Below are 18,237 nucleotides of genomic sequence, written 5' to 3'. Positions count from 1 at the left end.
CTTCTGTGGAGGAATGACTGCTGTCCCCAATCGATGAGCCTTTGCGGCAGCCGTGGTAGCTGCTTCATGCCATGGCGGTAGGTACACCCACGGGGCAGCTATCACCATGACTGTGGACACTACCTTTGTGGCCAGGCCCCCATTTGATGAAGAAGTAGTGATGGTTGACGAGGTGGTCGAAGGAATCATCGACGGGGTGATAGCAGGAGCCTTCATCAACGTGGTTGTGACCATTGACACAGTTGTTTGGCCGGTATGGCTGACTATGATGTCACCTTGTTCCGCCAATGGTAACCAGCATTTTGAAGGAGTCAAGGACTTTCTCTTAGAGGGGGCGCCCCTCACTGGTATGCTTGCCATAGAAGTGGTCGATGACGGCAACCTTGTCCTTCCTGAGCTGGGACCCTCAGCTGCGGCGAACCCAGTGGGATCAACAATGTGCAGCCTTGCCTTCTTTTGGACCTGCGAGGGCGGGGCGTCCTCAAAGGATCTAGACCTCCTTTCTGAGGGAGTTTGTTGGTGGGACTGGCCAGTCCAGGGGAGAAGCATGGCCTTTCCCAGAACCCTGTTCCGGGCAAGGCCATGCTTCCCCCTGGACTGGCCTTGCCCGAATTGGTCTACGCAGCCAGCCTGTTGTAGCGATCCTTCTTTATCATTTGGGAAAATCCAAGACAAATCTTGCATCCCTCCTCTTCATGGTCCGGATACATGCAATATAGATATTTATGGTGTTGATCTTCGATGTACATGTTCCTCAAAACACATTTCATGCAGAATTTGAAGAGGGATCTATTCTCCTCGGTCAAAGTGCAAAGTAGGTACAAGTCCGGGCCTTCTCAAAAACTCGATGAAAGATCTGCGATGTTAGTTGATCTTCGCTGACAGTGGGTCCCCGCTGCCGGTAGTCAAACTCCAGTCAAACTATTGTACAGAATCAGTCAAAAACATTACTAAAATATGCCAAAAACGTGAAAATAACTCAGAGAGCACTAAGAGGACTCCCAACACTGAAGTGTGTGTTGTTTAATGCTTTGCTGTGTGTGATGTGCAATTTAAGGGGAGGAGATGTGTTGTGTATGGCTTGGCTTTGCAGAAGGAATGTTGTGATGTCATGTGGAGTGTTTATGCCTGAGTGATGGAATGCATGGGTGAATGTTCTAACCTGGTCAGTTGGTGAGCCCTCTGCCTGGGTGATGGGCTGCCAGTGTTTTATTGTCCTATAAGTAACTTATATGTAACATGTTTGACTGCTATGAAGTTGTCTATGTAGCGGGAAATAAACCTAGCATGACAACCTAAGAAGGCTGGGAGCTGCTTCATTACATTGGCGACAAGCTGGTCTTTTAATAGAAGAACCTACGTGTGAAACAGATGAAACGCTGGTGCCCTGCTGCAGGGGGTGCAGGAAGGAAGAAAAGGACAACACTGCCCCCAAAAGAAGTAAGACCCATCACCCAGGGCATAAAGGGGGAGGAAGAGAGAAATAAATCCCATAGAAGGAGGGATTAGCTACTAATGGGTGCCAGTGAGAGATGAGAGCCAAGAACTGGGGCTGGAGAGGCTGAAGAAAGGAGGTTTTCTTGTAAAACATAGGAAAGGGAAGCACCTGCGCAGAGACATGGGGCAAGGACTGTAAAGTTGAGGCAGAAGCAGCATAAACTGAGGTCCTTAAGTGAAGTGGAGCCCCAAGAGCGGAGCAGGCCCCTAAGTGGAAGTGTGAAGAAGAGGGTACTTCCCATAAGTTGAAGAAGGGAAGCTGCGCAGGAGAAAGGCAAACTGCACCAATAACTTGAAGAAGGGAAGCTCGTTTCATAAAGTGAAGATGTGCCCATAAGGTGTAGAAAGGGAAGCTGTGTCCCATAAGGTGAAGAAAGGAAAGCTGTGCTCATTAAGTGAGACGGGAGGCCATGCAGTCAAAGTTTGGTGCGTTTGAAATCACCTAGTGATAAATTACAGGCTGGGATGGCTGTGTCTTACTGTTGGTCTGCAGGAACTCTATCATGCTCAGCTGCGGCTGTATAACTGGTGATGTCATATAGGTTACTGGGGGAGATGGCGAAGACTGGGAGTGCAGAGTTCCCTACGTTCCATGACTGTTTGATGAGGCATTCTGAATACGACAGCTGTGCTACGATGCTATTGAAGTAGCAGGGAAAGTATGCGCTGTTACGGAGCTGACGTGAAGGGATGCTAATGAAAAGAGGACCCCAGCTTGCAGTGCGTGTGATGTGGATGGCTCGTAATAGGAAATAGAAGTAAAACACATGGTGACAGGGATGTGGTAAACATTGGACTGTTCCCAACGGATGTGGATCTATGAAGTAGCTTGTCCTAGCTGCATGAGGTCAGGAGTCTGGTTGCACGGTTTTTTTTTTTTTTGCTTAAACGGGAAATTGATTGCAGATGGCTTGTAGCAACATGGAGGAGGGGAGCGGTTGATGTGAGGTTGCCTTTGAGTGTGGATGAGGTGAAGGCTGTGATGGTGAGACGGGTCCTGGATGAGTGGCAGGAGAGGTGGGTGAGTGGGGTGAAGGGCAGGTGGATGTTCGGTGTTCGGGGGAAAGTGTCGGTGAAGGTGGATGCAGGGAGTTCAGAATGGAGGAGGGGGGAGGAGGTGATGCTGAATCGGTTGAGGATAGGTCATGTGGGGCTGAATGACTGTCTATTTCGAATAGGGAAGCATGAATCAAGGGACTGTGTGGGGTGCCTGAAACAGTGGGACATTTTTTGATTAGGTGTGAGAGACATGTTGCAGAGAGAGAATTGATGAGGGTTCGGTTGACTGCGTTGGGTGTGGCTGAGCTGAGCGGGAGGGCTTTGCTGGGAGGTGATGGGGAGAGAGGCAGGAGGAGTATTGTGATGTTGGATTTTGTGAGGCAGACGGGGAGGTGGGAGGAGTTGTGAGTTTAAATAGAGCTAAATAATAATTAGTGGGTACGGTGCACATCATCCTATAGGATGGGGAAGCGCCTGCGTGGGTCCGCCCACGCCTCCAATACTTAAGGAGAAGAAGAAGCATTGAGAAAGAATGTGACAGTCCTGTACACGTATCTTTTTTATTATGTAATGGAGTGGGGATACGGAATTGAAACTCAGTGTATTGGAGTAATATGCACTGTGTATAAAATGCTGTTTTAAATGTGCAATTGTGCAGAGTGCGAGATGAGCGAATAGGTTATATAGTGCATGCATTTTAAATTGCTGATGAAATTGAGAATGAGTATGTGTAAGCAGCAAAAGTGTAAAAACAATAGTAAAAGTGTAACAACAATTTTGGGTAGGAGAGAAATGCTGTGTAAAATAACCAGGGGTATATACATGAGATAATTTACGGATGAGGTTAGATGTAACCCTTTGAGAAATTACAGGTTAGGGGTGCACAGCAGCTGTGGTCTTTCAGCTGCAAATGAGTAAAATGTAACAACACTTTAAGTCTGCACTGGGATGAAGCGTGATATATGCATGGATTGGGTTATGGTTGAAGTTAGAATAACCATTTGAGGATTTGCACAAGTTAGGTTGTTTCACTGCAATATGGACTTTTTAGGAGTGGATTTGGTTTGGGCTTCATGATGTATATTGGGTCTTAAGAAATACATCAATTCAAATGTATAGAACAATGCAATGTGAACTGCATATTGTGTTATGTGATGTATGGTGTGCAGCATAGAACATTTGTATTGATCCGGGCAGTTTAGTCATTTTGGGGCTTGCACCATTGATTATTCCTCGTATGGTTGTGGATATGATTGTCTGGTGATTGAGGGGCCTCCCATGTTTTTGGTTTTGGGTGAAGCTTATATGTGATTTATAAGTATGGTTTTGCTGATGGCGTATGAGTGCCAGGTCAGCATGTTTGTGCCTTCCAAATGTGATTCTGGGGGTAGCGTCTTCAGTTATGTTTTCAGTATGGGTGTGGAATGGTACGACACAAGGGCATTTAGGAGGCAGTGCCACGTAATGTGGTGTCTGGGGGTAGCACCTCCTGTACAGTATGGGTGTGATTGTGAGTCGCTCAGGGTTAAACAGTGTACGTGTGTTTATGGTGGTAGCACCACCAGATATGTCGGGGCATGACTATAATGAGTTATGCATGGTTATCCCACGTATGGCTGTGTGAGGTGGTAGCGCCACCAATTGTTGGGGTTTGACTGAGGTTAGTCATGCAAGGTGAATAGTTTGGTATCTGGGTGGTAGCACCCCCAGTATGTGTAGGGCTGTGACTGTAGTATAAGTCATGCATGGTTAGGGGTATGTGTGTACGGGTGGTAGTGTTTTGGTATGTGCAATGTAAGGGGAGGAGATGTGGTGTGTATGGCTTGACTTTGCAGAAGGAATGTTGTGATGTCATGTGGAGTGTTTATGCCTGAGTGATGGAATGCATGGGTGAATGTTCTAACCTGGTCAGTTGGTGAGCCCTCTGCCTGAGTGATGGGCTGCTAGTATTTTATTCTCCTATAAGTAATTTATATGTAACATGTTTGACTGCTATAAAGTTGTCTATGAAGCAGGAAATAAACCTAGCATGACAACCTAAGAAGGCTTGGAGCTGTTTCATTACAGTGTGCAGTAAAAATCTGAAGATGACCACCAGGGATGGGGCTTATGGAGGGGCTGCCATTGGATGGGGGCGGTATGACTTGAAGGACAGTGATTGGTTTAGAGGAGAAATACAGTTTTCAAGCGAAAGTGAAACTGTTTTTTTTTTCTTTTACCAGGGATTCCCAGCCTGACGACAGGGAATACTCATGAGCATGTGAATCCATGCCAGACACTATGCGGGAGAATGTGGACAAACACCTCCCTCCTACCCGCACTTGCACAATCTGAATGACACATGGCCTAGTAAGATCTTTGTTTTGTCCTCCCTCTATCCCCCCTCCTTGTCTTGTTGTGCCAGGAAACACTTGTCTACAGGCGTGTTATAAATGACTTATCATATCATATCACCGCCTACCACCACTTGTAATCCGGTAGTAAATCCGCCGGACCAAGTCATGGTAACGGTAAGTCCGTTTGGCGGTAGTGCAGCAGATTTATCGCCGGAATACTGCCAAACCCATTGTGAGGGCCTTACTGCTGTAACACTTTGAGGCTGTTCTTGAATCAAACTTACTTGCAATGCCACAAAAACGAAATGGATTGAATGTTTATCATTAAAAATTTAAAAAACTGGGCTTTTTTAGAAAGGAACAATTTATGGCAGAGACATGTTTTCTTGTAGGTAGTGCTTTTGGGAATGTGTCAGCAGAGGTTGGACTGGCAGCCAGGTAAGTTGCATGAAGAAAGGCCATGCTATTGGAAAGCAGACCTTTAAGTTCACAGTCTACCTGTATTACCACCCAAATTTACATGCAAAGCACAAATACTTTTATTTTAACTTTCAGATTTCTGGTTTAGAGCAATATGGTCTTTATAACATTTTGGCAGCCTCTTTCCTCTCGCACTTAAAGAAATCTCTGGCAGATCAGCCTTGAGCACAAACCCTAAAATGCATCAGAAAATAAAAAAATCTAAATGGAAAAGCTGTGAAATTGATGAACCTTTTGCTCCTTGGTTAATTCGTTGCTGCCCCTACTCAATTACCCATTCCTCACACACATCAAAGACTGGCTGATAGATCACAGCCTTTGCTTGAATGGTACCAGCTCCTCTACATTTACTCTGCCTCCCATGATGGGGTCTCCACCCACCCTCCTTTGCCCCATTGCAAAAATCGTTGGGGTCATCATTGCCAGACTTCTCCCCTCAAATTCAAGATCTTTAAAGAAAACCACACTTCTACCTACATAAGCCCAAGCGTATACTTTCCCTCCTCGCTATTGATCATTAAGAGGAAGGAGTGAGAGGTATGCTTTTGTCGAGGCTTGACTTCTGTAATGAGCTTTATAGTGCTTCCATAAATTCCTTACTCACTAGACACTGAATCCAAAATAAGGCTGATCTTTGGGCTGAAGCTTTAGGATTAGATTACAGAGACCACAGGAAGTGCTCCACTGGCAGCCAGAAGGCATCTACATTGTTTCCAGATCAATGTGCATCATTCGCTGTGTATTTTGGTGCTCCTGTCTAAATTACCTGTAGATACAAAATACGGTCCAACCAGACACTTAAGATGTGCATGAGCTAATACGCTCACCATTGATCCTTTCAAGGAAAAGAAGCTTGGGTGTAAACCTTTGGACACTACAGGAGCGGTGCTATGTCATGGTCTGCTGATCTCCCTCTGGGGAGGAGAACGCTGCTGGACTTTCAAGAAAAGATTTCAGACCCACATGTTTAAGAGTCTTTTGAATACTATTGATATTGATATTTTATTTATATCGCGCTTGTACACAAGTGTACACAGGTCTACACGGCTTGTTATCCTGACTTGATGGCCACTGGTCTTGAAATGCTTGCCTAACGCTAAATAAACCATCTGAGCTTCTTTCAATATGGATGTTGCTACATCCATCTTTATGGCTTGCATTGCACTTTCCTCTAGATGTACCTCTGCTTGTACTGCACTTATTTTGTTTTATATAATACTATGCCCCCTATTGGTATCCCCATCCCTATCCCTCACCACCTTAGTGATATGGAATGTTACAAGGATACGGGAGATCTGATTCACCAAGAACTTGATGAATTCTGGAGTTTAGTGTAAAAAGGGTCTAGTTAATCAGTATAGAGAAAACAAAAGGTAGGAGCAATAAAGCCTTCAAGTAATACATTTCCTGACTGACAGTATCTTTGGTACGTTCCTGAGTTTATATATTTGGAATAGTACATATCTTTGTGGGAGGTATTGGGAGAAGAACCACAACGACATGCTCAGAGTGATGTTTTATTCTTCCTTCATTTTACAGTGGAAGGCATTTGATCCTCTCTTTTAAGAGGGAAGCTTGTGAGTAAGGTGTGCAGCAGATTCTGTAGTCTCTTATGGCTTCAGGGCATTGCCCTCTAGCAGCTGAGTAGGCCCAGATGTAGTCTCCGGATTCCTCCTTTCCTGGCTCTTACCTTGGAATGGAGACGTACCCCTGTGAGGCTGGTGGCAGTCGTTCCTTCACATACCCACCACCGCCTCAATTGTTCAAACCTTTGGCGATCCTGTCAGGGCCTTCTTGGCTCTTTCTTTCTGATTTGTCACCCCCTACTTTAACTGGGTCCTTGGCCCCCTCCCCTTTTTGACTTACACTATGCAGCATGTGGTGATGGCGTGCCCAAGGCTTTCTGTTTGTTCTCGATGGATAGGTTTGTTGTCCTCAGGGCAGGGGGCATTCAGGGTAGGTGACTGTGGTGTTCTTTCTCCAATGTACAAAAGACTAGACAATTGGCAACCACCTCATCGAGCGATCTTCCATAATAATTGATCATTATTCTCAAATCTTTAAAACTATCTCCTTCTAATACTATGGGTTGGCTACCACTGGTCAGAAGAGGGTGACCAAAGCCCAAGGTCCCAAAAACTGACCACTTGCGCCACACCACACACACTCACATAATGTATTCACAGTCACATTGACTCAATGCATAGACCAGTCAGTTCCAAATCAAATTTGCTTTACTGGACAACCAGCACGTGTTTCAACCCTATACACAGGGTCTTCCTCAGGGCTATAGTACAAAAAGATATACATTTGACAATTAATGAGTCCAACATGTTGGTGCATAAACACAAATTACACATCAAACCAAAACAAGGGAGACATATTGGAACATCAAACCTTAAACAGGAAAGAGGAAGGGAGGGAGAAAAAAGAACACAGATATTACCATGATTTCTTCATATGAATAACACTTGTACATTTAGATGACTTATGTAATGGTGTTCCATTCACTATTTAAGAAGAAACACCTAAACCAATGTATCTTGCGACCACTACCAAAACAACAGCAGTGACCCCTCAACCAGTGAGTCGATCTGAAGTGCAATAAACTAAATCCATATAATTAATTTTAGAAAACATTACACAAGTGCATAATTACCACTTGTTCTAAATAGTCATTTGACATCAACTACAACGCAATCATTCCTTGGTATCAAACATGGGTGAACGCTCCTCACCATGTTGGGGGTGAACTGTTCAACACACAGACCTTGCTGTATATACAACAGTGTTATATCGTTCATCAATTGGCACATCTGATGAGATGTGTTGACGGATTTCTTATAAAAGGGTTAAATCCCAACTCAAATGTCGCTAAAAAAACGAAGATTGAACAGTAGAAATGTTAAGGGTCCATAATTATCCATACTTCATAACCTAAAGCACATCATATTCAAACAGCACCAAACACCAAGTAGGACCAGGTTTGTTAGGCCCAGTGTACTGCGGCGTTCCGCGTGGCTATTTGCGTCTGCTATTTTAATTGTTATATTTAAACAGTCCCCCTGATGTCAGATACCAAGCTCCTGACATCACACAGTAATTTACATATACAAACAATAAACATGCATTATAGCATGGCGGCTCTCATGCAAGGCATACTAGCTTCTCAATTAATTACATATCCTTAAACGCGATCATCCTTATTCACATGCAAGTTGTACACTCCCACCATGGCCTATATATTAAAATTGTGAACTAAATTACCCTAATCCAGAATTATAAATTAATACAAAATACCTCATTTAAACAATGTCGCCCTGAGTTAATACATCTGACGCAATACAGCTAGAAGGTCCATCAACAGTTGTTATAGTAATTCCAAATATGCACTCTTCCACAACTAATGTCTCCAATACATGTGATCTAAAAGTACCTTGGTACAAACACAACGTAACTGCCTCATACACAAATCCCAGAATGCTGTTCGGTCCATTGGGAAATGGGGTGCCACGACCCAAAATGTGCAATTGGTCTCTAGTCATTTCAAAAGTGTCTATATGGGGTCTTTTTCACCAGTTCCACCATGGTTGCTAATCACGATATTACAAATAAAATCAGTAACACCCGTGATTTGTTGGTTGTCAAAAGCTAAAAAGTTAGTCCTTACAATTGCCCCTTGTTAGTTAGCGTAGAATAATAGCATGATCATACTAAGTAAAGTGGCCATTTCAGAGAAAACCTTACTAAAGGTGGAGGATGAAAATGATCTGTAAATGCATAACTGTGCAAAGGGGCTTGAATACTGATCAAAAGATGGAGGTCTTTCTGTAACTAAGAACTTTTGGGTCCTCTGGGGGGGTGGACCTCACTGTACAAATTACATTTCTACAAATAGAACAGATGTAGAGGTGACAATCCATGGCAGGGTTTGATGATCAGGCACATTTAGAGTGGCATGGCCATTTCACTTAGTATGATCATGCTGTTATTGTACGCTAACTAAAAAGAGGCAATTGTAAGGATTAACCTTTTAGCTGACAACCAACAAAAATCACAAAAAATCACGGGGTTACTGATATTATTTGTAATATTGTGCTTACCAGCATGGTGGGATTGGTGAAACAGACCCCATTTAGAGATTATTCACCTTGCTACCAGTACTAAATGTTAAGCAGCATCCACTGCCATGCCTTTCACTCCTCACAGTCGCACTATCACCAGTATGTCCTACCTGACATACAGATGGGTGGATGTACAGGGGAGTGAGAACAGCACCCAACTTGTATAGTCAAATGATCAGGCGATGGTTGAGTAAGTCATATCTTTTACCACATGGCAAATCCCCGCTCCGAGCCTCCTCGGACCTGGAGGCAGCCATCTTCACCCGCTGTGTCTCAGGTAAGTGCTCCCCTGCTTCCCCTTGCCCTTAGCCCCCTTTTCCACATGTTTATCCCTCACCCCTGCTTCACTTACCTGCCACTGACATGTCCCTCTCATCTGTGCTGGGAACAGTAGTGCTCCTTGCACATCCCCAGCATGCGAATGGCCGCCATGGGAAGGGACTATGGGCCTCATTACGAGTATGGCGGTAACCACAGCGGTAACACTGCCAGGTTACCGCCGGACTCGTATTACCATTCCGCCTCCGTGACTCCCGGAAATACCAGGGCATTACGACCTTGGTGTCCTGGGAATCCCATAGGCGGAATGGTGTAAATCCCCATTCCCATTGAGTCCTCTAGGACTCAATGGGAATGGGGAAGTGGAAACACCTGCACCATCTCGTGATGCTGCTGGTGTTTCCACCTCCGCCTGCAGGACTCGGGATCGGGCGGTCCGGAATTAACAGTGGTGGCGGGTTTAACGCCACTGTTAATTCTGGACCGCCCGACCTGCTAGTATCCCTGTACAACGTGCCAGGATAGTAATAGAAATATAACCCTCACAGGGGGGGGGGCATTACTGGGGCAGGTAACGCCCTGGGTTATAGTTAAAGCCCTTGCTTTGCTTGGGTTTCTAACTTCCCCGGGGCATTACCTGGCACAGCCATGCTCCCCCGCTTGGGTTATATTGCTTGAGAATAGAAAGTAAGTACACAGATGAGCACAAATAGACCAATCAGCTCATCATGCAGCTCTCTCTTCCTACTGCCTTGACTTCTTTTTTCCCCACATTACTTTCCATCTCCCTCATTATAATTGTAGCGGCAACATTAAAAAGAATGAAAATGGCAGCGATTAGCTGTAGATGTCACACGCTACATCACTTATCCAGGAAAGGAAAGGATGAAAAGGGTAGGGTGGAAACAAGCCTAGAATAAGTGTCATTACATTATAATTATAATTGTTTATTTATAACTCACCCAGAGGTTTCTAAGCTCGGACCAGGGGATCGAACCTGTGTTGATCCGCTTCATCTTGCTTCCAAGGCGAGTGTGTTGCCCCTGAGTTATCCCCCAGAGAGACAGTGGAAGTGGTGGGGAAGGTGGAAAAGGATTTTTTTCTACCTACTGTAAGAGTGCAGAAGTAGGACACTGACACAGTGGTGGCATTTTGATTGATAAATACTTTTATTATAAAGAAAATAAGGAAAAACCCTATGACTAAAGTGTTTGCCCTACCTTAACAAAAAGACTTAAGACGCTGTCAGGATGTCTAGTTGAAATCAAACTAGTCCACCGTCTTGTGTCAAACGCCTATTTCCAACCCTCACACTTATAACCAATAACAAAGGGATAAAGGGACATCCTGATCCAGAGAGTAGGGATGAACGTCCAACATCCCACACGTGAGAGAAAATGCAAACTAAAAGATCCCATAAAACACAAGCCTGAAACCACACCAAAGGCCAGAGGTTCAAATAGCATGCACGATACATGAGCACTTCCGCAATCACCCTTCGGTGTTAGATAGGCAGTAGTCAGCAAGACACACACACACACACACACACCTACATTTAGAGTTTAGCTCATGAAGAATGATGGTCCCGGCAAGTAACATATAGACAAATATTAGGCTTAACCAGACATACACACACAAGTAAGGAAGACCAAGACACAAGCAGTGTTTCAAGTAGCCATATAAGCATTCAGTAGAGACACTGAAAGGTAGTAAATATAAGACACAATAAACATATATTTAACATCTCTTAAGTGTGTGACACATAGAGTAGGCCTCGGAATAAAGACAGTTTTATGGGCCATTTTGATTCACTAGGACTCAGAAATCCATGGTTAATTCCACACAGTAAAATGCATTTGGCTTCAGCTCATACAAAAGAGACACACAGACAAGGTCAGCAGCCTCAATGCAGAGTGTTAAGGTATGCTGCGATTGGTCAGAATTATGAGGCGAAGTTCATTTCCAGGCCCAGAATGAGAAAGCATGATTTAATCAGATGTTACAACTATGAACTGACTCACGGGGAGAAGCTGTGAAAGCTGCGTAGGGATAGGCTGCGAATAGGAAGATGCAGCAAGATCCCGCACATCTAATAAATGAAACATAAAGCCAATGAATTAAGATTATTGAAACCAAGGGATATATTAAGTAATGTAGGAACATTGAACCTGTATTGAGATATACAGACACACACACACCCATCCATTGAATACACAATCTAGTCGTGCGTATGGTCTCAAAGCAAGAGGCAAGAAGCACACCCCATGAAGTCATGTAGGCACATCATGAGAAAGGAAATAGAAGGGAAACATGTTTTCAACGAGAAGTCACAAGATTAACTGCTGGTTGAGCAGTCACAAGAGTGGAACGGTAAATTGGTGGCAACATCTTAGATCTCATAAGAAAGGATGTGGAGTTTCCTTTTTTGTTACCACACTGTTCACACATCTCAATTCTATTGGTCACTGATGACTGAAGCGGCCCACCCTAGGATAAACAAGGGGGCCAACCAATCAGCAGTCGAGTTGTATATAAAACATTTTAACCTGTCAACTGCCCAATTAAATGAGTGTGAAACTAGATGATCCTGTCATGAGATCATTACCATGACGTAGTCATTAGAATGGTCACGAGAGATAGGATAGGGCAATAGGGCTAGGCATTGTATAGATTCACCTATGGAGCAACCAAGACTGTCCAATCATCGAATATGAATTTGAATGTATTCTGAAACTGTTGTGATCTGCAGCAGGGTGCAGGGCTCACTCTCACACAACCATGGGGGGAGGTGTAGCAACACGGGTAAGGTATGAACATTAAAGGTTGCTAGCGGGCATAGGCATCACTTCACAGACACTGGCGACCTCCACCAAGATGGCTGCCACGCTAAGACATTACATAGAACCCAAACTGTCCCCTAATCAGCCCATGCTTCAAGTATCCATCGTGGTATAGTGGTACAGGGTGCAACCCAAGGCTATAAAACCATGCCCTGGACCACACCCTGTGCTTAGCATTTTTTCCTGCTTACTTGCAAGCGGTGTAATGCTTGCCAGTCTGCCCGATTCTCGTGCGTCTGCAGAGGACTCCTGTATTCCAGCTTTCCGGCATTATCTCTGCTTACCTGATTCCGGATCCTGCAGCTCATAGGTTCTTGGACTCCTTGCTGATCCGCATACTTACCCAGACTTGAAGTGGGAACGGAGCTCTTCCCCTATCCATCTCAGCGTTCCCGCTCCTGCAAAGAAGTAAACCGCAGTAAACTTTCAAAGACTCAAGACCCACGCGCTCTTCAAGCCCCCTTTTAAAACCAGCTTACCTGGGTTTTTCATGGCTGCCACACAGTATCCGCTAGCGTTCCAGCGACCGGCAACATAGCAGCTGTCAGCAACACACAGCACTGCTGCTCCTATAGAGAAAAACACGGAAAAGAAACAGTTAGTATATACACGTGCATACCGCAAAGCATCAGTAATAAGGGCTTGAGGAACACTGCTGCAAGCTTGAAAAGGACATTCACAGTGCAAATAAGGATACTTACCTACAAAGAGCAGTGCGTGCGCCTGCAGGCTAGAAGAGGAAATTTGCAGCGCAAATAAGAACACTTACCTAAAGAGAGCATCACGTGCACCCCAGCTGGACTGGGCCATCAATCGCCATTGATGGAATTGGACCTGATGCTTACCTGCTACTTTGGGTGCACAACTTTGGTATCAAGATGAGCCAGTTTTCCTCGCCCTGCCAGCCAGCATACCTCGGGTGCAGAAGGGAGGTGGGGAAAATACAGGAAAGAAGATATTAATGCCCTTCACTTGTTTGTCCATATGTTCTTCCAGACTGCCCACCAACATCCCTTACAACATTAAGGAACCTTACCAAAATCACTCCAAACCGCACTGCATGCCGTGCAGTAGCCTTTCAGCAGAACAGTGGGAAGAGAGTGGCTTGGACTGCGCATCCCAACTCAGAGGGCCATGCTTCCAGGGACTCGGACCAGTCGCTCCTGCAGGGCAGCAGAGATAAGCATAACAGAAACAATGTTTGAAAGCTCACTCTAATTCTCACTATATAAGCAGCCATTTTATGTTATGACATTAAATGATTTGTGGATTGTTCCCAGCTGTAGTTGCATGAAATAAACTTTTGTTTTTCTTGCTCCTGTAAACTTTTTATTGGCTCATTGGATTATTTTTAGAATATTGATTTGTGGGCCTTACTCTACATTTGATGACCCCGAGCCACGTTTCCAGGATTTTCTGGGGGCCTGGAAGCACCTCTGCTGCATTCCCTGGGGAAGCAGCGCCTGCCTCCAGGGAGCAGAAGCTGTGCAGATCATGAGAAGGCTAGCAAACACTAGGATTACCCAGAGGCTTGCCTGATTGCTGATGGCTGTGTCTCTGCCCCCAGGTGTCCAGGGCTTCTTGAAGAGGAGAAATGGCATCGGAGTACCTCAGAAGAACGTAGAGAGCAAAGTGCACCTGATGCAAGCACAACTGACGGGAGAGTGAGTATTGGGATAAGAGTGTGGTGCGTGAAGAGCAAAGCACATGTGTACATTTTTAGTGTTAAGTTTAGATTTTAGTAGAAATAGAAGAGGGCTCCTATAGGGGAGCCGTAATGTCACAGTAGTAGTAGTTGTGGATACTGAACATGTATTCACAATTGGACAGTCCACAGCAAGCCCTGATGTTTCCAGTCCTATCAAGTCAGCCCAGATGCAGAAAAGGAACCTAAGGTGGGAGTGAAGATAGGAGACAGGATGTTCACCTTCATGGTAGATACACAAGCTACCATGTCATGCATAAAGGAAGGAAGGTTTCCTTTGACCAACACATGTATGGACACGCAGGGATTCTCTGGTGCTATAACAAAGGTTCCATTCACAGAAGACTTACCCATTACCATAGGAACACAAGAGATGTTAGCACCATTACAGTACAGTACTGAAACACCAGTAAACTTACTGGGAAGAGAACTTATTGAGTAAACTAAACATGACAATTTGATTCAAAGAAAAAGGGATAGTTTGCTCTACACCAGGCATGCAATATACCAGAGTAGCTGCAATAGATCAAGCACCATGCAGCACTAATGCAATTCGAGCACTACCATTACATGAACAGATGTTCATGTACGCAGTGTCCGTCCTAATTGGATGGCTCCCAGGAGTTCAATACAAAGAGAATGCTCCCGCCAGGATTTATTTTTAACCGAACCAAATTCAGAGCATTGCATTGGTGTTCATGTTTTCAAAAAAGAAAAAAAAATGTATTATTCAGAACCGTTAGGAATTTCTGAATCAGGAATAATGGCAACACACATATATTAGCAAAAGCTTGGCATTACTTTTTGCAGTGCATACTGCAAGCATTTATTATTTCAGAATACGGCCCTCATTACGACCCTTGCGGAAATCAACCGACCGGACCGCCATAGCGTAAATAGCGTTTCCGCCATTGCACGACGGAGCAAAGTGCGGCTCATTCCGACCCATCGGGCACGAGCACCACGTCATGGCGGAAGTGCAAAGTCCGCGATGGCGGAAATGACCCCAAAACGGCCCACACCGCCGCCGTACGGCGCCCTAGGTGCAATACCGCCACCCATCTTAGCGGTCACCGCAGTGAGTGCCAACCGGAAAGTACGGTGACCGGAAATATACGGAAACGGAAGTAAAAGCATGGTCCCGGAACGGGAAACATCACGCCGTACACCTATAAAACCACAATTTCCACACAACCATTAAAAATACTACCCTGAGACACATCCCAACCCGTCATCCACCCTAGTGAAACCAAGAAAAATGGGAAAAGTAGCGAAGAAAGCGTGCGACCGCAAGCGGCAGGTCCACTTCTCCCGTGAGGAACTCACCGTGCTCACAGAGACCCTCCGGGAGAATGCTGCCGCCGTCTTCTCCACGCAAATGACCAGGACGGCACTTGCGAACAAGAAGGCCATATGGGCCCTGGTGGCACAGCGGGTAAGTGCGGTGGGGACCGAACCCCGCAACCCACAGCAATGCAGAAAGCGATGGGACGACCTGCGGATACGCGTCCGTAGCATACTTTCTGCCAACCGCAACATTGCCACAGCTACCGGGGGAGGATCGGAATCACCCATCAAGTTGACCCCCTGGGAAGAAATCTGTGCCTCCACCATTGGAATGGAGAGCATAGAGGGAGTCGGAGGGATGGAGAAAGGAGTGCAGACATCCGAAGAATCAGGTAGGTGTCCCAAATAAAACAATGCCAAAACCACAATGTCCAATCATGTGAAGTACCACGTGTCCACATAGTGCAACAGTAACACATGTCCAGGAGAACGTCCACATACATAGGCCTGATAGCACACTTTAAAACTCACATCAAATACATAAATAATTAAAAATCCTAAAAACACCCTCTACACGTGCAGCAGGCACACCCTAACTGCAGGCTGCAAAACAACTGCACCCTCACTCCACACACAAATGAAACCACCTCCAAGGCCCCGACCCAAATCACCCTCAGGGACCACCCCAATGCATGTGATACATTTCCATTCCAATTTCCACAGACCCATTAATAACGCTCGCCCTCCTTTACTCCACCACAGGGTCCGATTCAAACGACGAGCTCCAGGACACCCCTACCAGCACACCTGCAAAGAGGGCCAAGACCAACGGCCAAAGACCCTCCACCTCAGCTGCACGCATCAAGACACGGCAGCAGCACAAATCAAGTGGCAGCACACAGGAGGGAACTCCAACAGGCACCCCAGCAGCCAGCATGCCCACAACAGCACCACCACAGGTCCCCCCAATGGATGCCACAGTAGGCACTGCTTCTGGTGGCAGCAGCACCATAGGTGACACTGCATTAATGGCAGCATGCTCCGACACAGAAAACAGGGATGTCGAAGTTAGATCCATCCATGACCTGTCTCAATCCCCCTGTCTGTTCCATCCCGTACACCATGAGGATACCACGCAGGGGCACCCACAAGACGACGACTGGCCATCCCCCACAAGCCCTGTGGCAAGGCAACATGAGGTGACCAGCCACTCTGTGACACCACCGCAAATGGCCATGGCCCAGCAGAGGCAACAGTCCCTCGACCAGGTAATCGTGCAACAGCAGCAACTGGCCACGCTCCTCAAGGACCATGCCGATGAATGTGGGGGCACTAAGGCAGACATAGAAACATCAACTGAGACACTTAGGGCAGAAATGGAGAGAAGTACAGAGACACTAAGGGCACAAATGGAGAGTAGCACCGAGAGCCTGAGAGTAGAAATGGAGAGAAGCACCGAGAGCCTGAGAGTACAAATGGAGAGAAGCACCGAGAGCCTGAGGGGGGAACTGCATGCGACGTCCAAAGACGTATGTGCCGAACTTGCCGCAGTGCGCCGTGTGCTCACTGAGCTCTCACAAACCCTTAGGGACATGCATGGACGTGAGCAGGCAGAGACATCATCCGTTGCAAGTTCCGTCCAGGGCAGCCCCCAACGTAGATCTGGGAGGAACCTGTGCTCCACAGGCAGGGGTGCCCCTGATACCCGGAGAGGGGGCTTGCAATAGCGACTGCCCACTGACAATGAGCATCTTTGGACACTGGTGTTCGGGGGGGAGGTAGGAGGGTGGAGGGGGTGTGTTGGGCTCACTTGGGTGGCGGGTCGATAGGGTGTTTAACATGATATCACATATGCCATAAACAATGCACGATCATCCAATGAGATGTGTGGACATTGATCTTTGTGTACGAGGCCATTATAGGCGTACAGTCCATATTGTGCATGTTCCAGACACACACAGTGCCACGAGTCCCGTGTCCATGTATCAGCCACCAGGCGTGAGTGCTAGAAGCATGCATCTATGAGATGCTGACGAATGTCACGGCCCTCCTGTGCCTCGCAGACTCCTTGAGGTGCTGCCACATCCCCACCCTCATCATGACCATCTTCAGGTGCTTGCAGTTCTGCGTCAGGGGGCATGGGCACATTTCTACGTACGCACATGTTGTGGAGCATGACACATGCCATGACCATCTTTGCAACCTTCTCATGGCGGTACAGGAGTGCCCCGCCAGACCTGCTGAGGCAGCGGAAACGAGTCTTCAGTAGGCCGAATGCCTGTTCTATGACTACACGGGTACGTGAGTGGGCATGGTTGTAGTCCTCCTCATGCTGGTCCCGTGGGTTCCGGAGTGGTGTAAGGAGCCATCTCTTCAGTGGATACCCGGCATCACCTGTATGTGGACAATAAAGGATGTTTGTGGAATGACATTGCTACGTACGCACCGCCCCCTTCCTGCCAGGTCATTGCCGCATCACATACCCCACATTATCATGCATGAAATGAGACTCACCGAGTAGCCAGGATCTGTTCCCTGCGTGTCGCTCCATGTAGCGTGGTATTGTAGAGTTCCTCAAGACCATAGAATCATGGGTTGATCCAGGGAATCGGGCACAACAATGTGTAATGATCCTGTTGGAGTCACACACCATTTGTACATTCAGAGAATGAAATTGTTTTCGGTTGCGG

The sequence above is a fragment of the Ambystoma mexicanum genome, chromosome 4q (genome assembly GCF_040938575.1).
Source record: "Ambystoma mexicanum isolate Mex_15411 chromosome 4q, UKY_AmexF1_1, whole genome shotgun sequence".
NCBI classification, from domain to species: domain Eukaryota; kingdom Metazoa; phylum Chordata; class Amphibia; order Caudata; family Ambystomatidae; genus Ambystoma; species Ambystoma mexicanum.
This window is presented reverse-complemented; position numbering follows the sequence as displayed.